General features: G+C 42.8%; 1 pseudogene; it reads right to left on the reverse strand.

Moving 5' to 3' along the window:
* Positions 1-306: 306 nt before the first annotated feature.
* On the reverse strand, positions 307-22,983 carry LOC111975880 (vascular endothelial growth factor receptor 2-like; annotated as a pseudogene).
* Between the last annotated feature and the right edge of the window lie 3,051 nt (positions 22,984-26,034).

The raw sequence follows: 26,034 nt of genomic DNA on the forward strand, positions 1-26,034 counted from the left end.
AACCCCAAGAACACCATCCTAAACGTGAAGCTTGGAGTGGAAACATCATTCTTTGGGATCTTTTCTGCAAAGGGGACAGGATGACTGCACCGTATTGAGGGGAGGATGGATGGGGCCATGCATCGCGAGATTTGGCCAACAACCTCCTTCCCTCAGTAAGAGCATTGAAGATAGGTCGTGGCTGGGTCTTCCAGCATGACAACGACCCGAAACACACAGCCAGGGCAACTAAGGAGTGGCTCCGTAAGAAGGCATCTCAAGGTCCTGGAGTGGCCAGCCAGTCTCCAGACCTGAACCAATAGAAAATCTTTGGAGGGAGCTGAAAGTCCGTATTGCCCAGCGACAGCCCCGAAACCTGAAGGATCTGGAGAAGGTCTGTATGGAGGAGTGGGCCAAAATCCCTGCTGCAGTGTGTGCAAACCTGGTCAAGAACTACAGGAAATGTATGATCTCTGTAATTGCAAACAAAGGTTTCTGTACCAAATATTAAGTTCTGCTTTTCTGATGTGTCAAATACTTATGTCATGCAATAAAATGCAAATTAATTACTTAAAAATCATARAATGTGATTTTCTGGATTTTTGTTTTAGATTCCGTCTCTCACAGTTGAAGTGTACCTGTGATAAAAATTACAGACCTCTACATGCTTTGTAAGTAAGAAAACCTGCAAAATCGGCAGTGTATCAAATACTTGTTCTCCCCACTGTACTGTATATTTGTATATATTTATTTTATAAAAATAGTTACATTTACAAGTTTAGTAAAGTAGATATTGGTTTCAATAAAATAAGCTAATAACTATTACAAATACAAAAATAATTGTAATAAAACTGTACAATTGAGAGGCAAGAACAATCTACAAAAATGGATGAAACCACATGATGCAGACTGGCTTCGTCCAATAAGACACAATTGACAGAAAAGGAAAGAACATTTGCTCATTCAATTGTCCCAAATTCGAGTTGCAATTTCCTGCAATAGAGGAAGTGGGCGGATTGCTTCTCGGGAAGTGGGTGTGGCCCTGTGGCTAGGTTCCACTGACCTTCCATTTTCTGTTTAAACATGATAGCATTCCAAAGGCTCGCTAAAAATAGGGGTCTTTACAAACATGAATTAGCACATATGAAAAAGAGCACCATGTCTCCGAAAGAGGTGTGGGTTAAATAGAGGTACAATCGTCCCGATGTCTCTATTTGAAGGCGTCGTAATGACCAGTAGGAGATGGGCGTACAGAACACACTTTATTGAGCTCACATAACACACACACACACACCACCATAGCAAGATGGAACGAGTAGAAGTGGTTTGCACTAACACTAGTGTTTGTCCTCATGCTGCCACTGCTGCTGAAGGTTATGAGAAAGAGGCAGGAATTGGGGATCTGCGACCCCAAATGACTGCCTGTGATTGGCTGACCCCACGGTGTGATAAGGCAACCCGGCCTAGCAACAGAGGTGTGAAGTGCCAGTTTATGACCCGCGGGTTTAGGCTCCAGTGGGGTGGGGCGCCTACTTCGTGCGGTTAGAAGACACAGAGTTGTCTCTGTGTCCCAGGGCAATAGAGAGGGTTTTCTACAGCATACAGCCTTTATCATTCACATTGAATATATTACATTTATCTCTTATGAAAATACTTTGCAGAATAAACAATTCAATATATAAGGCACTATTACATGTGATAAGATTGTTCCTGATGGTCACCCGAGGGTCCTGCCTAAGGGGAGGGTAAAGACATAGAACACTGTACAAAACCAGGCTCAAGGAGAGGGGTATATTTTGTGGGAATTCAGGGGAACAGTGCTAGTGATGGTGACCATTAGGGAATAAAAACAGGGGGGGGGGCACTGTAGCGCACCTCAACATTGAACTTGTCTGCTATTTTGGGCGGCAACGGCTTCTTCTGGATGCTCCTCTTCATGATCATCTCTACATTAGCATAAATGGGGGTGTCAGTGTCATCTGAGTGGTAGCCTGACTGGTACCCACTCATCTGATTGGACAACTCAGATGCCAGGGACTCCTTACACTTACATTGCCGGATGTGGCTGGGGGAGGACGTGAGGAATCTATAACCCAATAAACAAATATAGTAACAAACAAATATACCAACGCCATAAGAGTCCAGAGTATCACACAACACCATTAGGGTTGGGGGTTATGGTCCTGTGAAGTCACCTGAAGTTAGGCATGCGGTGAGGCTGATGGTCCAGACTCTTCATCTCCTCTGGTGATATGCTCATACCGCTGTCTGTCTGACACCCCTGTGGGTGTTAATCTAACAACTAGAAAGTGTTCATACAAATTGTGAAAATTTAGTCCATTAAATGGGGGTTTAATTTGTGACACATCAATGTGATGCTTGGTGTTAATTTGAGTGAGTGTGCATGCTTGCTGACCCGAGGATGATGGGGGTGCGTTGTCATAGTGCATCTGGGGGCCGGGTGTTTCCTCTCTAATGATCTTGGTGAAGGGGTTCCTGGGTTCAGGGCTGAGTGAGTTCCTCTCCACCTCCACTGCTGTCAGAGGGATGTAGTCCTTCCCATCCTAAAGATAAAAACACACCAATTACACTCTCAATCCTCACTCTCTCACCTCATATACACACACACACAATAAGATGAAGACACACACATACCTCTTATACCCTAAAAAAGTAACTAACACATGTACACACAGTCACCTGATGAGCACTGGCCTGTAGGAGGTTTCCCAGATGTTCTACGAGCTCTGTGAAATGTGGTCTGTCTGTGGGTTTGTCCAGCCAGCAGTCCAACATGGTTTGATATCTAAGAGAGCATATCACTACATTTAAGCAATAAACGCCCAAGGGTGTGTGGTATATTTCCCATATACCACAAACCCCTGAGGTGCCCTATTGCTATTATAAACTGTTTACTAGGGATGGGCAAGATTATTCGAATATTCAAATATCCAAACTGACATTAGTTTTCAAATGCTTGCGAAAGTATACATTTTTTTAAATAAAAAAATCATAGGCCTATTTAACAATTAAAAGTCTTTGTCTAAATTAAATTATCTATGTGACATTGCTACACACAAGTATGACATTTTAAATTCTCAATTTAATAAAACAAACATTTGAATATAGTTTTTATGACTTATGGTGCACCCCATAAAAATACATACTTTAGCCTACACGGATTTCATGTGTTTGTTGTTATTGTTGGCAAATCAATATGGCACTACAGTCAGAGGCTCCATGTGTAGGAAGGAGACGTGGGAGATCTCTAATCAATACAAATTGGAATAAAAATGATGTATTTAAGTTAGCTAATTGAGAAGGAGTAGGCTACAACGAGCAACCATCAGCTATGTTGTTTAATCTGATGGATTAAACAATGAAACTGAATGGATGGGAAACGCAGCAAAATAGCCTCAATTAGCCAAGATAGTTAGCTGGCTAACATGCCTGGCTGTCTTAGCTAGCTTCTTTAGATCGATTTGATGCAGTAAAGACAGGCACTACAAGATGGGATGTCTAACTATCGCAAGTCTGTATGGGTAATCTCTCTCCCTCCTGTGTCAAAAACACCAACCCCTGCCCATCTCCCGCACTGCTCCAAGCAAACAGAGCTGCACCTTTCCCAAGTGGTGCAGGCTGCGCAGCAAGATAGTTCCCCAACTTTCTTTACACATATTTCTACTTTTAGGATATCCGAAAACATTTCATGATATTATTCAAATAGTGAAATTATTTAAAATGCTCATCCCCATTGGTTACCAACATAAATAGAACAAACAATTATTTTTGTGTCATACCTATGGTATATTGTCAGATATACACACTGCTAAAATGCAGTTTCAGACAATCAGCATCCAGGACCAAAACTACCGGGTTTATAATGTACTATAATACACTAAGGTCACATCAAGTTATCTATAGCCTCATACAACAATGTTAATGTACATAGTASGATTCTGTATGTAATAACTTGTACTATGTTCTCATTAGCCCACTCACATCTCAGTCATGGCGTAGTCTGGTGCTCTCATCCTGGTCCCTTCCTTCAGCCTCATCAATAGAAGGCCTCATCAATACTAACACCAGGGTAGGGCTGTGGTGGAGAGAACAACCATTACAATATCAGTTACAGTTAGGGTTAATCAAATCAAAGTTTGTCACGTGCACAGGACACAACAGTGGTACTGTTGGTAACCTGGCTCACCTAGAGAGAAGATCTCCCAGAGCAGGACCCCAAAGGACCACACGTCACTCTATGTGGTATAGACCCGGTCAAAGATGGTCTCAGGAGCCATCCATTTCAGATGGACCTGTAGAGATAATCACAATTTATAGCACAGTTTATAAAACATCATAACCACTGTTAGTGACTGAGGTTACGTTGTGTTCTTAATAACTTACTTCTCAATTGCGGACAGGGTCGGGATCTTTGCAGACGTCTCTGGCCAGACCAAAGTCACAGATCTTTACAATATTGTTCTCTGAGAGCAGGATGTTCCTAGCTGCCAGGTCCCGATGGATGCACTTGCTAGAGGAGAGGAATTCCATGCCCTTGGTCACCAGGAAACTGTAGCTGATCAGTTCCTCCACGGTCAGGTGCTCCTCCCACTCACAACTCTCTGCATGGGGTTAAATTGAGCATTTAGTAAAATCATACATATTATAACAAATACAGTGGTTAGTTTACATCACATCATACATTATACATTTTGAAGCGCAATGGTGGATAGACAGTTGAAGTCGGAAGTTTACATACACCTTAGCCAAATACATTTAAACTCAGTTTTTCACAATTCCTGACGTTTAATCCCAGTAAAAATTACCTGTCTTAGGATCACCACTTTATTTTAAGAATGTGAAATGTCAMAATAATAGTAGAGAGAATGATTTATTCCAGCTTATATTTCTTTCATCACATTCCCAGTGGGTCAGAAGTTTACATACACTCAATTAGTATTTGGTAGCATTGCCTTTAAATTGTTTAATTTGGGTCAAACGTTTTGGGTAGCCTTCCACAAGCTTCCCACAATAAGTTGGGTGAATTTTGGCCCATTCCTCCTGACAGAGCTGGTGTAACTGAGTCAGGTTTGTAGGCCTCCTTGCTCGCACAGGCTTTTTCAGTTCTGCCCACAAATTTTCTATAGGGTTGAGGTCAGGGCTTTGTGATTGCCACTCCAATACCTTGACTTTGTTGTCCTTAAGACATTTTACCACAACTTTGGAAGTATGCTTGGAGTGATTGTCCATTTGGAAGACCCATTTGCGATCAAGCTTTAACTTCCTGATTGATGTCTTGAGATGTTGCTTCAATATATCCACACAATTTTTCTTCCTCATAATGCCGTCTATTTTGTGAAGTGCACCAGTCTCTCCTGCACCAAATCACCCCACAACATGATGCTGCCACACCCGTGCTTCACGGTTGGGATGGTGTCCTTCGGCTTGCAAGCCTCCCCCTTTTTCCTCCTAACAAAACGATGGTCATTATGGACAAACAGTTCTATTTTTGTTTCATCAGACCAGAGGACATTCCTCCAAAAAGTATGATCTTTGTCCCCATGTGCAGTTGCAAACCATAGTCTGGCTTTTTTATGGTGGTTTTGGAGCAGTGGCTTCTTCCCTGCTGAACGGCCTTTCAGGTTATGTCGATATAGGACTCGTTTTGCTGTGGATATAGATACTTTATAGATACTTTCCTCCAGCATCTTCACAGGGTCCTTTGCTGTTGTTCTGAGATTGATTTGCACTTTTCGTATCAAAGTACATGCATCTCTAGGAGACAGAACGCGTCTCCTTCCTGAGCAGTATGACGGCTGCGTGGTCGCATGGTGTTTATACTTGCGTACTGTTTGTACAGATGAACGTGGTACCTTCAGGCGTTTGGAAATTGCTCCCAAGGATGAACCAGACTTGTGGAGGTCTACAATTTTTTTCTGAGGTCTTGGCTGATTTCTTTTGATTTTCCCATGATGTCAAGCAAAGAGGCACTAAGTTTGAAGGTAGGCCTTGAAATACATCCACAGGTACACCTCCAATTGACTCAAATAATGTCAATTAGCCTTTCAGAAGCTTCTAAAGCCATGACATCATTTTCTGAAATTTTCCAAGCTGTTTCAAGGCACAGTCAACTTACTGTATGTAAACTTCTGACCCACTGGAATTGTGATACAGTGATTTATAAGTGAAATAATCTGTCTGTAAAGAATTGATGGAAAAATGACTTGTGTCATGCACAAAGTAGATATCCTAACCTACTTGCCAAAACTATAGTTTGTTAACAATAAATATGTGGAGTGGTTGAAAAATTAGTTTTAATGAGTCCAACCTAAGTGTATGTAAACTTCCGATCACTGTAGGTGATATGTACAGTATTTGCATGTGGCTAGTATGATTTAAAGCTGCAGTACCACCTTCCTCCTATATGTGGCTGACAGCACTCTCCTCTCCATGTCTGGAGCAGACTGCTGTCCCAGTGCAGATATCCAGGTGGGTGCTGGTCCAAAAACCCAGGTCCCCCTCAGTCACGTCCTCCCCCATCCGCTCCAACTGACCTCTGTTACCATGGAGGAGTTGCATGTTAATGGATCAAGGACCAAAAGTCCAAATGAAAAACTGGGCTGGAAAACTCCTATCCCTAACAATACAACATAAAATGGAAGCTGGTAGTTCAACAGATCAGGCAGACAATGTGTAAGTGTTGTGGAGAACCGTTGTGTAATGGTCTGGGATCAGTGTAACCACATCAGAGGCTGGCTGGCTGGGCTTTACAGGCTGTTGTAGTTGGGGCTCTGCACATTTACCTTGAAGGGGCTGTACTCTCCACGCTTGCTTTGTAAGTAGCTGGAAAGGTTGCCCTTTTTACAGTACTCCCCAATCACCATCAATGGACCTGAGGGGAGATGGAGGGAGAAAATGTTAAATATCAGAGGAAGATCATCACTTCATTGGAGCACTGTAGAATGTTTGTGTGGAGTAAATAAGGAAAGRGAAGAAGTGAGAAAGAGAGAGAGGCCATGGAAACAGAGGCCCTCTTCCCCAATTGCCGAAACATAGCTTCATCTCTGGGGTTGAGGAGATATACAATTAGGACAGACAGAGGATGCTCGTTAAACTCCGCCTCTCACTGCTAATAAAGTAGATATTTCCTGATGAGTTCATCTTCTTGAACTGCGCTGTTGGTTAAGGGCTTGTAAGTAAGCATTTCACGGTAAGGTCTACACTTGTTGTATTCGGCACGTGACAAATAAAGTTTGATTTGATTTTGATTTGATGAACACAATGTGTAGAACACAAGTGGACGAGGAGCAGGAAGGGGGTTCAAGAAAGGTAGAACCAGAGTTGGCGAGAGAGAATATAAATTCAAAAGAAAGGTGGAGGGTATTGGCAGGTTGACCACATTGAGATGGTGGCCGATGTGGATGAGGATCTTCAGCTCTGACATCAGCGCACGGTACTCACTGGAGGTGGCTCCTTCTGTGGTGGGCAGAGATAACACTCAATCAGCTCATTCAGTGTTTTAGTGTGTGTGTTGCTTGCATGTGTGTAGGAGATTAGAAGGAGTTGTACTCACCTTTCAGCATCTTGACTGCCACTGTGGTGCAGGTACTGGCCTTCTCTATGCCAAAGGCAGCTGCCTCTACTACCTGTCCAAAGCTCCTTGCCCCAATTGGTCCCCTTTAAAACACACCATATATCATTTCAGACAGTGAACATAAAACTTAAGTCTCACTTAATGTGTGTATAACATCTCTTTCTCACAGAGCCTTGACCCATAAGGATCTGAAAATCTCACATAGCTTCAGCCTGTCACAAGGGAACTCCCACTTGTTGGCATCATATGTGAGCCTCTCACAGGGTTCGTCCATGGGCATGTCCTCAGAGTCCAGGATGATGGACATGTACCCTGTCTTCATTTCCCCATTAGTTGGCTAGAGAGAGAGAGAGGGGAGGGAGAGAGAAAACAGACAAGAATATTCACAATTATGACCAACCGTGCTCTTCCACCCATGGCAGTCCCCCTCAGTGTTTCACTATAGGAGTTTTTTTGTCAATATCAGTCTCCTCAGTCCCCTTTCAGTGCCTTCTCTGGCCCATCAGTGAGATGCAATGCCAGACCAGGCCAGTGACAGAATGAGGCTCTGTTGTTCCCTAATACAAAGGAGTGTGGACACAGAGCTAGACCAGTTACTTCTCATCTGTCAGACCCAGCCCACTGTGTGTGTAGCGTAGTGTGTGTGGGGTAGTGTGTGGCAGGGTTGTGAAAACAAGGGAAAGGTTCTGTGGAAGAGGAGAAGGGTAGTCTTACTCTTTTCCTGCTGCAGATTGTTGGGGTTCGTTCCTTGTTCCTTGTCAATCATTGGCTCATTGGTGAAATTAGCATTCAGACAATATCTTTAAGTAAATCAATCAAAAACCTTTATTAAGGTAATTGCAGACTGAAGTTGACAACGGGAACATAGCACGCATGTTTCCGAGTAAGTTCTGCAAAATAGGAAAGGGTCCAAGATGTTTTATTATGCTTGCAGTCAACCCCTAGTGATGTAACTGCCTACGTCAATACCTTCTACTCATGTGACCAAGCCCATGCATACACAGCTATACAAACAATAGTTTCAGTGTTATCCAAAGGCTCAGCAATAAATGTCCACTCCCCAAGTTGATTTATAGTGGTATGTCTGACTAGACTCTTATCTCTTTCACTCCCCTGCAGGGTTCTGTGTCTATGAATCTCTTTTATCTTTGAGGCGCTTCTCACAGACACCCTGTTTTGACTGCAATAACTCACACACCTCTCAAACCATTTCTTATAAGAAGCAGAGACTAGAAAAGAGCTGTGGAACAATATTAAATCTTATAATGCATATATACACTGCTCAAAAAAATAAAGGGAACACTAAAGACACAGTCCTAATCTGAATGAATAAATATTTCTATTAATACTTTTATTTACATAGTTGATTTCTTACAACAAAATCACACAAAAATTATCAATGGAAATCAAATTTATCAACCCATGGATTCTGGATTGGAGTCACAACTCAAAATTAATGTGGAAAAACCACACTACAGGCTGATCCAACTTTATGGTAAGTCCTTAAAACAAGTCACAAAATGAGGCTCAGTATGTGTGTGCCTCCACGTGCCTGTATGACCTCCCCTACACACGCCTGGGCATGCTCTGATGAGGGTGCGATGGTCTCCTGAGGGATCTCCTCCCAGACCTGGACTAAAGCATCCGCCAACTCCTGGACAGTCTGTGGTGCAACGTGCGTTGGTGGATGGAGGAGACATGATGTCCCAGATGTGCTCAATTGGATTCAGTCGGTGGAACGGGCGGGCCCAGTCCATAGCATCAATGCCTTCCTCTTGCAGAACTGCTGACACACTCCAGCCACGATGTAGGTCTTCATTGTCTTCATTAGGAGAACCCAGGGCCAACCGCCACCAGATATGGTCTCACAAGCTCGAGGATCTCATCTCTGGTACCTAATGGCAGTCAGCACTACCTCTGGCAAGCACATGGAGGCTGTCGGCCCCCCAAAGAAATGCCCCCCCAACCATGACTGACCCACCGCCAAAACCGGTCATGCTGGAGGATGTTGCAGGCAAGCAAACTTCTCCACGGCGTCTCCAGACTCTGTACACTGTCACGTGCTCAGTGTGAACCTGCTTTCATCTGTGAAAAGCACAGGCGCCAGTGGCGAATTTGCCAATCTTGTGTTCTCTGGCAAATGCCAACGTCCTGCACTTGTTGCTGTAAGCACAACCCCCACCTGTGGACGTCGCCTTCATACCACCCCTCATGGAGTCTGTTCTGACCTCCTTGAACAGACACATGCACATTTGTGGCCTGCTGGAGGTTCATTTGCAGGCTCTGGACCAGTGCCCTCCTGCCTGCTCTCCTTGCACAAAAAAGCGGAAGTGACGGTCCTGCTGCTGGTTGTTGCCCTCCTACGCCTCGCCCTCCACATGCTGCCTGATGTACTGGCTTCTCCTGTAGCGCCTCCATGGTCTGGACACTACGCTGACTGACACAGCAAACCTTTTCTGCCACAGCTCACATGATTGGCCTATCCTGGATGAACTGCACATACCTGAGCCACTGTGTGGGTTGTTAACTCGATCAATGCTAACCACGAAGGGAAAGCACCGCCAGCATTCAAAATGATCCAAACCCAGAAGCACATAGGAACTGAGAAGTGGTCTGTGGTCACCACCTGCAGAACCACTCCTTTATTGGGGGTGTCTACCTAATTGCCTATAATTTCCACCTGTTGTCTATTCCATTTGCACAACAGCATGTGAAATTTATTGTCAATCAGTGTTGCTCCCTAAGTGGACAGTTTGATTTCACAGAAGTGTGATTGACTTGTAGTTACATTGTGTTGTTTAAGTGTTCCCTTTATTTTTTTGTGCAGTGTATATTGTTACTTTGTAGTCTAGGACCCTATAAATGTAAGGGGGAGGGGTCTTATAACCCTTCCCTTTATATTAATACAACATAAGCATAATCAATTATTATAATACATCAAACATTTGGTACAGCCCCTATCATGACAAGGTGAACCCCATCAGGATGACGAAGACGATGAGTAGCCAGAAGAACATGGCGATGACCACAGAGCCAATAGAAACAATAAGCTCCACGTTAGTCTTCTCATCACTTCCTTTACTCAATACAATAACCAGAGTGAGATCAATGACACTATATGAACTACAGTACACTGTACAAGGGTATCTATCTCTTAATTAATCAATCATTATGTAAGTATGTCAGCCAGAACGTATTTATCTAAAACAATTTCATAACAGACAGCTTTCAGCATGTCAGTCAGATCTCTGGCCAAAGTCAACCTGGGAGAAAATTGTCATTACACCAGAAATCTGTGACTACAAGCTGTACAACCCCATCGTTAATATTGCCGCCATTGTACGCCTTCTCTCTCTTTACATCCCTGTCCCATTTTCCCATCTTGTTCTCCCAATATACCTCCCTCGTCCTCCGCCCACGTATAAGATTAACTTCTCGTTGGTGAGCTGAGGCAGCCTCTGTCCTCTGTCCTGCCTCGTTAGTGAGGCTGTCTGTCTGGCGACTGAGAGACCCTGACCTCTGACTGGGTGACGGGCAGGTGGCCAGTGGCCTTTGGCGGGGCACGGGTCAAGTAAGCCTAGGATGCTCACTCTCTGCACGTCTGTTTGTTTGTTGCTGTGTCTCAGTGTTCTAAAAGAACAGGGGGAGATGAGAGCTGGAGCAGGGGGCCAGGGCCGGCCTCTCCCTTTGTCCTCGCTGGGCTTCTCATTGTTTTGTATTCTGAAACTCCCAGGAGGATGTGCTCTAATAGGGCCCGCTTCCTGACCTGTGGTGGAATAGCTATTTATACACGTAATCTTTGATAGAGCAAAATGTCTTAAGTGGGAGATGAATCAGGGAAACCTTGAGTGAATGGTCGAGCTATATGGGACATTTTGGGTAAGACTGGGTTTATGGGAAAGACATCCTCAGTAAAACTTAACAAATTCACTGTGGTATGAATCGCTCTTTGGTTATTAAGGCTGTGCCATCTTTTGGTTATGGTTACACCACCAGAGAACAGAAAATACAGGCATTCTGTAATACTGCATCATGTCTGCAGGGTGATTAGTGGTGTTTCCTGTTCTGTGGTGCTGTGATCCAGTTTCCCATAGTGGGATCACTGACCTTCAGTGATTAGGTAGGCTGAGATGCATCGCAGCCACGGCTGTTACAGGCAGTACAAGTATACAGATCACTGTCCTCCTTCTTCACACGTAAGGTTGGTCAGGGTATGGTTCAATCGGCTCAGAATCACACCTGTAGCAAAAAGAGACTCTGGCATTAATACCAGTATCGTACTTGACGTAACACAAAGTAGAAGTGATAGTAGCAGAAGTGGTATTATTAAGCATTGGGTCATCCCCTTAAATGCTGACGCTCCAGATACTCAACTAGTCTAAAGAAGGCCAGTTTTATTGTTTCTTTAATCAGAACAACAGTTTTCAGCTGTGCTAACATAATTGCAAAAGGGTTTTCTAATGATCAATTAGCCTTTTAAAATTATATACTTGGATTAGCTAACACAACGTGCCATTGGAACACAGGAGTGATGGTTGCTAATAATGGGCCTCTGAATGTCTATGTAGACATTCCATAAATAATCTGCCGTTTCCAGCTACTATAGTCATTTACAACATTAACAAGGTCTACACTGTATTTCAGATCAATTTGATGTTATTTTAATGGACCAAAAATGAGCTCTTCTTTCAAAAACAAGGACATTTCTAAGTGACCCCAAACTTGTGAACGGTAATGTAAGTATTCAGACCCTTTACTCAGTACTTGAAGCACCTTTGGCAGCAATTACAGCCTGGAGTCTTCTTGGGAATGATGCTCCGAGCTTGGCACACATGTATTTAGGGAGTTTCTCCCATTCTTCTCTGCAGAGCTTTGCTGCACAGCTATTTTCAGGTCTCTCCAGAGATGTTCGATCTGGTTCAAGTCTGGGCTCTGGTTGGGCCACTCAAGGACATTCAGAGACTTGTCCCGAAGCCACTCCTGTGTTGTCTTGGCTGTGTGCTTAGGGTCGTTGTCCTATTGGAAGGTGAACCTTTGCCCCAGTCTGAGGTCCTGAGCACTCTGGAGCAGGTTTTGTCAAGGATCTCTCTGTACTTTGCTCTGTTAATCTTTCCCTCAAGCCTGACTAATCTCCCAGTCCCTGCTGCTGAAAAACATCCTCACAGCATGACGATGGTTTCCTCCAAACGTGACGCTTGGCATTCAGGCCAAAGAGTTCCATCTTGGTTTCATCAGACCAGAGAATCTTGTTTCTCATGGTCTGAGAGTCCTTTAAGTGCCTTTTGGCAAACTGCAAGCGGGCTGTCATGTGCCTTTTACTGAGGAGTGGCTTACGTCTGGCCACTCTACCATAAATGCTTGATTGGTGGAGTGCTGCAGAGATGGTTGTCCTTCTGGAAGGTTCTCCCATCTCCACAGAGGAACTCTGGAGCTCCGTCAGAGTGACCATCGGGTTCTTGGCCACCTCCCTGTCCAAGGCTCTTCTCCCCCGATTGCTCAGTTTGGCCGGGCGGCCCGCTCTAGGAAGTCTTGGTGGTTCCAAACTTCTTCGCAGTAGGGATGGTGCCAGGTTTCCTCCAGATGTGACGCCTTTATGGTCCTTTAGGCCAAAGAGTTCCATCTTGGTTTCATCAGACCAGAGAATCTTGTTTCTCATGGTTTGAGAGTCCTTTAGGTGCCTTTTGGCAAACTGCAAGCGGGCTGTCATGTGCCTTTTACTGAGGAGCGGCTTCCGTCTGGCAACTACCATAAAGGCTTGATTGGTGGAGTGCTGCAGAGATGGTTGTCCTTCTAGAAGGTTCTCCCATCTCCGCAGAAGAACTCTGGAGCTCTGTCAGAGTGACCATCGGGTTCTTGGCCACCTCCCTGTCCAAGGCTCTTCTCCCTCGACTGCTCAGTTTGGCTGGACGGCCAGCTCCAGGAAGATTCTTGGTGGTTTCACACTTCTTCCATTTAAGAATGATGGAGGCCACTGTGTTCTTGGGGACCTTCAATTCTGCAGAAATGTTTTGGTACCCTTCCCCAGATCTGTGCCTTGACGCAATCCTGTCTCGGAACTCTACAGAGAATTCCTTTGACCTCATGGCTTGGTTTTTGCTCTGACATGCACTGTCAACTGTGGGACCTTATGGTGTGTGCCTTTACAAATCATGTCGAATCAATTGAATTTACCACAGGTGGACTCCAATCAAGTTGTAGAAATATCTCAAGGATGATCAATGGAAACAGGATGCACCTGAGCTCATTTTCGAGTCTCAAGGCAAAGGGTCTGAATACTTATGTAAATAAAGTATGTTTTTATTTATTTTTATACATTTGCAAAAAAACTGTTTTCATTTTGTCATTATGGGGTATTGTGTGTAGATTGATGAGATAAAAATGTATTTATTCCAGTTTTGAATAAGGCTGTAATATAAAATAAAATTGGAAAGTTCACGGGGTATGAATTCTTTCTGAATGCAATGTATATATTATTACTGTATATGATCAACGAACCATCTGACTGTAGGTTCTGGGTAGGTGTCGAACTTGACTGGTATCTTAATGGTCTGGCTAACGTTCACCCCAGAACCTTAACCCACTTGCGGCCATCAAAAACAATAAAAGGCTTTTCTAACAACAACAAAAACAACACAAACGACATCAAAACAATTAAATATCACAAAGTAACATAATGGATTATTGTGTAATAAAACCAGACCAGGGGAAAAATTCAATCTAAACCAACAAGAGGATAGCCGCAAAAAAATTGTACTCTGCAAAACGCCTGGACTATTTACCTTGGACAACTGATGTGGTTTAAACCACAAAGAACCTGGTGTACCTACCATAGACCATGAGAGATGCATATGCAGTTTTGACCATTTGTKCACTGGAGGCTGTGCATTTGTATTCTCCTGTGTAGTTGACAGTCACATTCTCCACAATGAGTTTATTGGACAGCTTTAGATGGTCCCACAGCTTCTTCTTGTGTGACGTGGTGTAGGCCCACACAGAGCCATTCACTGGGGCCTGCAAGAGGGGCAAAAGGGAGAGCAAGGGGATTAGAGCTCCATAAATCAACCTAAAGACTGGTATAGGTGAGCGTGTGGTAAGTTGAGCAATTTTTTACATTCAGCATCACTTTGTCAAGGGAAATATAGTATTCTTTCCAACAAAGATATCTACATATATTTTAGGATGTTGTGTATTCCTGGAAATAGTATGAATTCATGTAAAACATTACAGTTTTGAAAACATAGCTTGTCCCCAWAAAGTTGGTCTCTCGGCACAACTTACCCCGGGTTTGGGGTAAGATGAGCCGTGGGACAGGGTAAGTTAAGCTGCATACACATTTCTGTACTGAATTAAATATTACTACTACCTATTTAAAAGCATGTGTATTTTTATTTCCCAAACACAATTCAACACAATCACAATTGTTTTTTTGTCTTTTAATCATTTTAAACATATTTTAACACAGGCTTAACACCTAACAAACACTTTGTAGTTTTTTAACCTTTTGTCAATAGAGCTGTTAGCATTATTWTTTTTTTTACATTTCCAAATTAAACTGCCTCGTACTCAATTCTTGCTCGTACAATATGCATATTATTATTACTATTGGATAGAAAACAATCTCTAGTTTCTAAAACCGTTTGAATTATGTCTGTGGGTGAACCAGAACTCTTTCTACAGCAAAAATCATGACAGGACATGCGAAGCTCTGAAAAATAGTCTCTGATCTCGGATCAGTTTTAAGCTCTGTGTATGCCCTATGGATCGAAATGAACTGCACCCGCCTTCCCCTGGATGTCAGTAACCAATGAGAAGTGGAATGGCGTCTCTACGTSTTTCTCAGAGTTTATAAAACGCAATGGAGTGAGATGTCCCTTCTTTTGGACGCTCGCCAGGACGCAAGGGAGGACATCAGAAAGGCATGCTCAAAAGCTCTCGTTATTGATCAAAGATATATCCGTCTGTGATTTAATTCGATATAGGTGTTAGAAACATCATAACGAAGTTATTTGAAACCGATTTATATCAGTTTATGCGAGTATATTGCTATTTTTCGGAATTTCCTTAGTATTGCGTTTGAGGATTTGGACATGTGTGTGCCGTGTAGCTATCGTTAGCTGCTAGTTCCGAAGTTGAAGAGGTCGTTTTACAACAAAGCAACGATTCTTTTGGACAAAGGACACATTGCCCAAGATACTGATGGAAGCTCGTCCAAAAGTAAGAGTATTTTGATTTTATTCCGTATTTAGTTGGAAAAATGTAAACGCATGTGTCGGCCATTTTTGCGGCACTAGTCTGCTGTAACTCACAATGTATGTCTAGTAACTTAAATTTTAAAAAATCTAAATCAGCGTTGCATTAATAACCAATGCATCTTTCATTAGCTGTCCAACCTGTATTTTTTTTGTCAATCTAATCGATAAAAATCGAAAACATAGGTCCTTTCCAAATGGCGCCTGGCCAGAATGCATTTTGCCATGTTGACCATACATTGCATAACCACGATTTGTGATGCTAAATATGCACATTTTCGAAACAATCTATATGCATTGTGTAATATGATGTTACAGGACTGTCATCTGACGAATTCTGAGAAGGTTAGTAAAAAATTTATATATTTTGGGTGGCGATAACTTAGCGCCCCTTTGCCTGATTCAATGCGGGGTGATGTTAGCTCATGTGGTATGCTAATATAAACGATATATTGTGTTTTCGTGTAAAACACTTAGAAAATCTGAAATTTGTCTGGATTCACAAGCGGTGTCTTTCAATTGCTGTAGGCTGTGTATTTTCAGAAATGTTTTGGATGAGTATTTTGGTAATTGACGTCGTCTCTGTAATTATTCCGGCTGCTTCCAACGCTATTTCAGATTGCAGCTGCAATGTTAGAACTGTGATTTATACCTGAAATATGCACATTTTTCCCAAAAAACATATTGCGTACCATAAATATGTTATCAGACTGTCATCTTATGAAGTTGTTTCTTGGTTAGTGGCTATATATATCTTTATTTAGTCGAATTAGTGATAGCTACTGATGCAGGAAAAAAATGGTGGAGAAAAAAAGTTGTGTCTTTTGCTAGTCGGCGTTAGCTAATAGATTGTACATATTGTGTCTTCCCTGTTAAAACATTTTATAAAATCAGAAATGATGGCTGGATTCACAAGATCTGTGTCTTTCAATCGCTGTAGGCCTGTGTATTTTTCAGAAATGTTTTAGGATGAGTATTTTGGTAATTGACGTCGGTCTCTGTAATTTATCCGGCTGCTTCCAACGCTTTTTCAGATTGCAGCTGCAATGTAGAACTGTGATTATACCTGAAATATGCACATTTTTCAAAAAAAACATATGCTATTACCATAAATATGTTATCAGACTGTCATTTATGAAGTTGTTCTTGTTAGTGGCGTATATATCTTTATTTAGTCGAGATTAGTGATAGCTACTGATGGAGTAAAAAACTGTGAGTAAAAAAAGTGGTGTCTTTTGCTAACGTGGTTAGCTAATAGATTTACATATGTGTCTCCCTGTAAAACATTTTAAAAATCAGAATGATGCTGGTTCACAAAGTCTGTATCTTTCATCTGGTGTCTTACTCGACTTTATATGATATTTAATGCTAGTATTTACTTGTGACGCTATGCTAGGCTATGCTAGTCAGCTTTTTTACTGTGGGGGGTGCTCCCGGATCCGGGATGACGTACAATGAAAGTTAAACATTTAACATAGGCCAAGTCCTGTTGTTACCTCATATCCCAGTGCCAATGCCTTGCACTACTTCAACCAAACCCACCTGTAAATGAACGTTGTCGGCGAGAAGAGACAGTACCCCCCCCCCCAAAGGTGCGGACTCCGACCGCAAAACCTGAACCTATAGGGGAGGTCTGGGTGGGCATTTCACCGCAGGTGGCCTCGTGCGGGACGTGGACCCCGCTCCACCTTAGTCTCAGCGGGCCAAACTCGTGACGAGAGACCGGTGCTCGCCAGAGAAGACTGGCTCTCCGGACAGAGGCAGACCTCTGGCTGCTCCGGACAGGAGGGAGACTCTGGCTCCTCCGGACAGGAGGGAGACTCTGGCTGCTCCGACAGGAGGAGACTCTGGCTGTTCCGGACAGGAGGGAGACTCTGGCTGCTCCGGACAGGAGGGAGACTCTGGCTGTTCCGACAGGAGGACTATGCTCTTCCGGACAGGAGAGAGGACTCTGGCTGCTCGGACAGAGGGAGACTCTGGCTGCTCCGGCAGGAGGAGACTCTTGGCTACGCTGGACTAGAGGGCGTCGCTGGAGGCTCCGGACTAGAGGGCGACGCTGGAGGCTCCGGACTAGAGGGAGTTGGCTCAGGTCTCCTACCTGAGTCCGCTAATCTCCCCGTGTTTCTCCCCCAAAAATAATTCTGGGGCTGCCTCTCGTGCCCGTTACCTCGAGCCAATTCCTCGTAGTGTCGCCGCTCCAGCTCCAGCTCCTCAGCTCCTATTTCCTCAACTGAACACTGAACAAAACAACAAAAACGACAAACGAAAAGTTCTGTAAGGTGACGACACACAAAACAGAAAACAACTACCCACAAACACAGGTGGGAACAGGCTACCTAAGTATGGTTATCAATCAGAGACAACGATAGACAGCTGCCTCTGATTGGGAACCATACCAGGCCAAACACATAGAAATACAAAACAAGGACAACATAGAACACCAGACATAGAATGCCCACCCAAACTCACGCCCTGAGCAACCAAAATAGAGACATAAAAAGGATCTCTAAGGTCAGGGCGTGACACCACCAAAAACTTACCCCAAGGCAAACATTTTGACTAATATACCCTGCACAACTGCAAGGCTGCACTTTCATGCTAGGTTTAGGACCTCATATTGAAGCTTATAGAGACCCCAACTGATATATAGAACAATCTTACAATTATCTACGTTGGTTTAGATACAAGCATCATGAAACCTCTAACACAATAAATGAATTTGTCTTGGTGAAATGATAATTTTTTTACCTAACTTGCTTACCACTTCGTCCATGTGTTTCTTCCTTCACATACTCCATGAAATTATGACCTCTTTCTAAATATTTGTTCAAATTATACATTTTGTGTATGGTTTCCTAAAAACAAGGGTGGCTCAACTTAACCCATTTTTCGCAACTTACCCCAGTCTCCCACATGAGAAGATGATACCATTAATTACATAAGGGCAGCCTCGATCTGAAGTTGTGTTTTTTTAATCTGAAAGCAGTGTGATGAGTAACATGTCTGTCAATAAAGCCTGAGTCAGTGATTTCATGTTCATTTACTGATGCGTCGGTCTATAAGAGTGGGCAATGCAGGGTACTGACCAGGCTGAGAGGGTGTGTCCAGGTGAAGTCAATGGGAACGTTGAGCTCTGTGTTGGCAGTGCAGTTGAGCACCAGTCTCTCCCCCARAGACAGCCTCTCATGTGGTGGGGTCAGGGTGAGGTTATGGATCTTATGTGCTGCGGAGAAGGGAGGGGAGACACAGCGGAGTGGTGAGCAGACTATTGTTCTCCTGAGACTCACAAACACACGCACACAGGGTACATGCATGCAGACAATACACTTACATAAACACACATATGCATTAAGTTATGTAAACACAAATAAACACAAACTTACATTAACACTTTGAATGACACCTTGGCATATTTAAGTGATGCATACAGTGGATCAAACAGGATTCATACACTAAATTAAAACCTAACCCACTTATCAACAACAGCAGCAATGTAGAGAGGTGACTTGTAGGCCTCGTTGTATATGTATGTCTGACAGAAGACCACTCCAGTGTAACTGATCAGGTGACTGGGAATGGAGAAACCCTTCATACTATCCCAAAAAATGTCCTTCCTGTTCAGATAAGAGTTCTTTCTTGGGAAACTTCTGATGAAAAGTTCACAAAAATATATAAAAAATTACAGTTACATCACAATATTGCATCGATTTGACAAGACTAAGTAAAGCAGGTTCTATGCTGGTTGACTAAATGTAGTGATGCTGACCGACCCTTACATGAAATMATGAGTGATGTTTTACCACTTGGTTAGCACTGGCTATGTCAGAGGGTGTTGTGGTTTTTCCAACCTTCATTCTCAGTGAAGTGTTCTATGAACCATACAGGCCATCAATAAGGTCCCAGAGATCAGATATTGACTGATGTGGTCAGGAGAAGAGGTGGGAACAACCCAGATAGGAAATGGAAACTCAGTTTTCTATTTCCCTGATCTGACATGGAAACAATGCAACAAACTCTATTCAGAATCCACGCTGACATTATCTGCCACTCACATACCGTAGCCTCCAGTCTAACAAAACATACCTGAGAGAGCAAAGTCTTTACCAACTGGATTTGTTTGCTATATTATGCAGTTAGACTAGAGGAAAGGTGGTTTGGAAGTGGAGGCTTAGTTGTCAACTTTAGACAAAATAAGACACGATAGAATACCTTCAGGAAATTTCACTCCATTCTGAACAGAATCTATTGCATGTATCCCATACTGTAATACTGTTCTGTGTTTTAATGTCTTTTAAATATAACAAGTATGCCTTAAAAGTTCCCCCCAAAAGGACAATAAAGTCAGTGGGTCTGTCTTTACGGTATGTAGCGTGACGTTGAGATCTTCCCCAGACCCGCGGCTGTAACGTCAGGAGAATGATGGGTGTAGAGTCAGGCGCAGAGAGCAGAAGTTTCACGGGAACAAACGCTTTAATGTCCACAGTCAACAGGAACAGGTACAAAAGGGGTGACGCCAAAACACAGGCGCAAACACAACCCAAAGACCACTGTTAAATTAACTGGACAGCGAAAACCCAAAATCAATAATCCACCTCCGACGTACAATGACAACCAATAAGCCCGCACAAACACTAGCGGGCGAAACTAAACTAAATAGTACACCTCCCAAAACCCCAACAAGGAACAGGTGAAAACAATTAGACAGACATAAACGAAAAGGAAAAAGGGATCGGTGGCAGCTAGTAGACCGGCGACGACGACCGCCGAGCGCCACCCGAACGGGAAGGGGAGCCACCTTCAGTAGTATTCGTGACAGCGGCATAGGATAACCACCTGCACTCCCTCACTGATAAGCACAATCTCATAGTCCTCATCAAAGGGCACAAATGGCACTTTATAGTCTGAAATTAAACACAAATACATAAAGAAGTTATAAGGCATGGTGAGAACCAACAACATTCAGTATGTAATTCATGGGTGGAGGTAAAGATCAGGTAGTCCTGCAGCCAATCGTAATTAAGGAAGCTTTACTGTAAGCAGCTCTTGGGTCAGATAGGAAAGATCACCCATTGAGTCACTGTTCAGAGATTCGGTAAGCCTATTTCAGAGTGAGGTAATGATGATGCACACCTTGGACAAAGACATAAACAGCCACAGAGGTTTTGCTATCCTCCACCGCCAGGTCTCTGTAGGAGCATCAATACTCTCCAGTCTCGTTGACAGTGGCCGAGGAAATTTGTAATGTGGTGCAGAAGAATCCTGACCCACTACAGTCTACAGTGGAGAGACGACTGCCGGCACGTATGTGATTATAGGATGTGGTCCATTCCAGGTACTGACGGCCACTGTAGAACCAAAGAACGGAGTGACAATGATGATCGTTAGCAGGGGAACATTTTGATGGATGAATTACTTGTATGGAGTCTCATTATGTGAGGTATCAGATGTAGTTGATATCAGTTTTAAGACCATTTGAGTTACACTCCTGGCCGTATTTGCCAGACTTCTGTGGGAGAGAGGCCCATCAGGTTCCAGTTTGTCTCACCTGCAGGTGATGTCCAGCGAGTCTGATGGGTTCATCCTGAGGACCTTGTCCTGGATGCTCATTGTTGGGGGGTCAGGCATCCATTCCAACGCTGTAGGAATGGAGGGGTAAACAGCCAGTCAATCACCCTGATGATTGACTTATCTCAACAGTTCAGTCAGCATTACCACACAGTGGAGATCAATATGAGACTGCTTACTATCATGTCAAATCAACCTTATATCCTGTGTATAGAAATGTGTTGAGTGGGAGTGAGGGCTGAGTAGATGGTTAATGGTTACAACTATGGTTATTGCTCTCCTATCAAATCCCAGAATCCATGTATACTGTTGCACTCTGGTAGGGTGATATCAGACTCCTCAAACATAATAGTTTATTCTCTGCAATTAGATTGTTGATAGCTAGAATACAAAATAATAAGTCTGTAAGTCAATGATAAAATACAGTTTATTGAATCATCCCAACAGTAGAAACCACAGAGAGGAGAAATGTTTTGCACCCATAGCGTGGACTCTATTTACTCTGGGGCTATTCTGCAGAAAATGGCAGAGCGGAGCTGTGTCAAAACAGGAAGCCAAGGCAGATGGGCTGGGTCAGGCTCAATAGCCCAGCTCTGTGTCACCTAAGGTGGGGTTCCTGTTCTAGAGGATACAGCCTTCCAGCCAGTGAGGGCCTGGACACATATGCTACATGCTGAAATGTGGAATATTGAGCCCTTACTGATCAAAGAATATATCAAAAAGAATTGTAGCACCAGACTATTGCGGGGAGGAACATGTGTTGCCTCAATGGTAATTTGCTAAACTGCCTCAAGTGAATTGATTTCCCATCAGAATGGATAGTTAAACGAATTGAGGGGCAAGGCCAGGGGGAATGAGGGCCACAACAGAATGTGGGGCCAAGAGGAATTGTAACTGACCTATATGCACAAGAGAATCATAAGACAACACATTGCAATGATCTAATGCGTCACATTTTATACCTGGCATGTGCACTGGTGGATGTTACCAATTATTACACAACTTCCACTAATTGATGATCAATCATTCAACTATGTTCAAATTATATTGTCTACTGCCCTAGTGAGATAGAACATTTGAGATTTTAGACTTGTATACCTAACAAAAAAATATTTGAAATGATTATAATAATAATAATAAACATCTGAATACAGTTGTTAGTGTTAGCAACCTTATAATAAACCACAATTGAAACACATTAAAGGAGCCGTTAGATGCCAATTTTTTCAGGACATATTAAACTGAATCAATTTGAACAATGTTCTTTCTGTGTCATCTTACCAATCACCCTGCTGACTCCCATAATAATGCCTACGAGATGTAAAGTCATGACGGATAATGCCTTTACCATCGTCCTACAATAGATATGAACTGTCCCCGCAAGAACACGCAATACAAGTTCACTCCAGAAGTAATCCAAGCCTACCCGTTCATAAATCTTCTTGACGCACACGGACACTATTTCTATTCAACTGGACAATGTGACAAAATGACGAACCAAAAACACACAGAACTGAATAAAATAGGTAAATCCCATTCACAGCAGTGCACTGGGGTCAGTTTGGCGCCTGAGTCAAAGTGGAGTTGATGGTTCGCTCTGAGGAATGACGGGCAGTGGAAATGCGCAGTAGCGGCGAGAGGAGGTGGGAAATGCAAGGGAGGAGCGAGAGTCCCCATCTCCTCATCCACCTGCAGGTTATCGCTCAACTTAACCGACTTGTTTCAAAGAAACTTGGATAAAGCGACCCAGAGAACGAGGACTAATGCTAGATCTATAGCCAAGGCGTATTTCCACACAGTAAGCTACTCAGACGCCATCACTCCACTCCGCACATGTATATGCCTGTATTTTATAAACTCACTTTATAAAATTATTTTTCTATTTACTTTACAAACACACTACACACACATATTTTACCCCTTCAAATGTTTGCTCATAATTACCTGTTATCTATTGAACTAAGAAATTAGGATTTGTCAAAGGTTTAAATCTACTCAATAGGCCTATACTGGAGGGGAAATAACCAAAGTGCATTTGATTGGTAACATGATGAAATAAAAACTCTGTGGAGAGGACATGGGAAGAGTACAGGAGTAAAAATGTGCTTAACAAGTCACATAATATGTTTCATGGTGGTTAATAGTGGTTAACATGATTTCTTCATGACTACCCCATCTCTCTACACCACACATGCAATTATCTGTAAGGTCCCCCTCAGTTTAGAACTGAAACAAAGATTCAACCGCAATGCCTCACAAAGAAGAGCAGCTATTGAATACCCCTTTGAGCATGGTGAAGTTATCAGTTACGCTTTGGATGGTGTATCAATACACCCAGTCACTACAAAGATACCAGCGTCCTTCCTAACTCAGTTGCCGGAGAGGAAGGAAACCACTCAGGGATTTCACCACTCAGGGATTCAAGCAATGGTGACTTTAAAACAGTAACAGTGTTTAATGGCTGTGATAGGAGAAAACTGAGGATGGTTCAACAACATTGTAGTTGCTCCACAATACTGAGCTAAACGGCAGATTGAAAAGAAGGAAGCCTGTACAGAATAAAAATATTCCAAAACATGCATCCTGCTTGTAACAAGGCACTAAAGTAATTCTGCAAGACAATGTGGCAAATAAAACATTTTTTGTCCTGAATACAGAGTGTTATGCAAATCCAACACAACACTTCACTGAGTACCACTCTTCATATTTTCAAGCATGGTGGTGGCTGCATTATGTTATGGGTATGCTTGTCATCGGTAAAGATTAGGGAAATATTTAGCATACAAATAAACGTAATAGAGCTAAGCACAAGCAAAATCCTAGAGGAAAACTTGGTTCAGTCTGCTTTCCAACAGACACTGGGAGACAAATGCACCTTTCAGCAGGACAATAACCTAAAACAGAAGGCCAAATATACACTGGAGTTGTTTACCAAGACAACATTGAATGTTCCTGCTTGGCCTAGTTACAATTTTGACTTAAATTGTCTTGAAAATCTATGGCAAACCAGGAAAATGGCTGTCTAGCAATGCTCAGCAACCAACTTGACAAAGCTTGAAGATTTTTTAAAAGAATAATGGGCCAATATTGTACAATCCAGGTATGCAAAGCTATTAAAGACTTACCCCAAAACACTCACAGCTGTAATCGCTTCCAAAGGTGGTTCTAACATTTATTGACTCAGGGGTTAGAATACTTAATTTTTATAATATAATTTTTCTTTCTTCTGTCTTTCTTTCTTCTTTCTTCTTAATATAATTTTTCTTCCACTTTAACATTACAGAGTACTGTGTGTGGATTGTTGACAAAAAAGGACAATAAAATACGTTTGAATCCCACTTTGTAACATAATGACATGTCGCCTCAAAACCAGTCACTATGGTCTGACTCGGAGTGGGCTATGAGGAAGAACATGACTAATTGAAGAAACATTGGTAGTGCTGTCATCTCCCGCATAACTTAGATCCATGTTTAAGATCTCGTTACTGATGATTTTGCAGTTGGAGCTTCAGCCATCCATGGGACAAATTGTTATTTGAAACTTTGTTTTGTTATTTGTCTGATGAATCTGATGGGGTGGTGGGATCTGAGCCTCTCTGCTGTTTGCTGTTGGGGGTGGATGTGGGGAGTTGGATGTCAGAATGTAGGTCTCCTATCTCCATATGTTTCCTGTCCCGGTCACCTCTGCTAGGACTCTCTGCCACCTGAACTGCCTGCCATCCTAACCAACACTTCCTGGCGGGCACTCAAATCCCGACAGAGCACTTAGAACAGAAACTTTTCTTTTTTTTCTTGTTATTGTTAGATTCACAATAAGAGGTACTAATTGTTCTCTACTCAACAAAGAGAATGAGAGAGAGCTTAAAAGAAGAAAGGATGGTGAAATAGAGAGGAGCAGGGGGTCTTGAGGGAGAGAGAGAGAAGTTGTACCAGAACAGCATGATCTTCTATGTTTATGAGGTATTTGGGTGTTGCTGGATGAAGAACACATATTTCACAGTGGAAAAAACATGGTTGTGATTCCTGCTAGAGATTTATGCAAGGTCTTCCAGTGGTTAAAACAAAGAGCACAGTCAGACAAAGGTGAGAATCTTCCTGTTCGCTCAACAGACAGGCCTCTGGAGAGGGAAACAAAGAGAGCAGTGGAAAGTCTCAACACTGTGAGGGACATTTTCTGTTAAACCCTACTAATGCTTGTGTACTAAAATATCCTTCTTTAAGCCTAGGCATTGGGCTTGAGATAGTTTCTTTAACTAACTCATATAAGATAAGAAAAGTGTGTGTAGAATGACCCATGATGTCTGGGCACTCAGCCAAGAATATGACAMAAACTGACTGGTTCCTCTTGATCCTAAACAGAGTAAAGGTGATATCCTGCACACTGTAACATAGCTATTGTTCTGTTTTGGAGCCTGTTTCTGGTAAAAAGGTTAATGTTTGTTTGTTTATTTGTTTGTTTGTTTGTTCTGTTGGTTTGTGTGTGGTGTGTGTGGAGTGAGTGAGGGAGTGAGTGAATCAGTGAAAATGAGTGAGTGAGTGAGTGAGTGAGTGAGTGAGTGAGTGCAGTGGACATACAGTACAGTACAGCCAACGCGGACCATACAATGCATACCTGAAATGTAGTCATATAACTCTAGCTTGTAAATG

Source organism: Salvelinus sp. IW2-2015, linkage group LG16 (assembly GCF_002910315.2).
Source record: "Salvelinus sp. IW2-2015 linkage group LG16, ASM291031v2, whole genome shotgun sequence".
Classification (NCBI taxonomy): Eukaryota; Metazoa; Chordata; class Actinopteri; order Salmoniformes; family Salmonidae; genus Salvelinus; species Salvelinus sp. IW2-2015.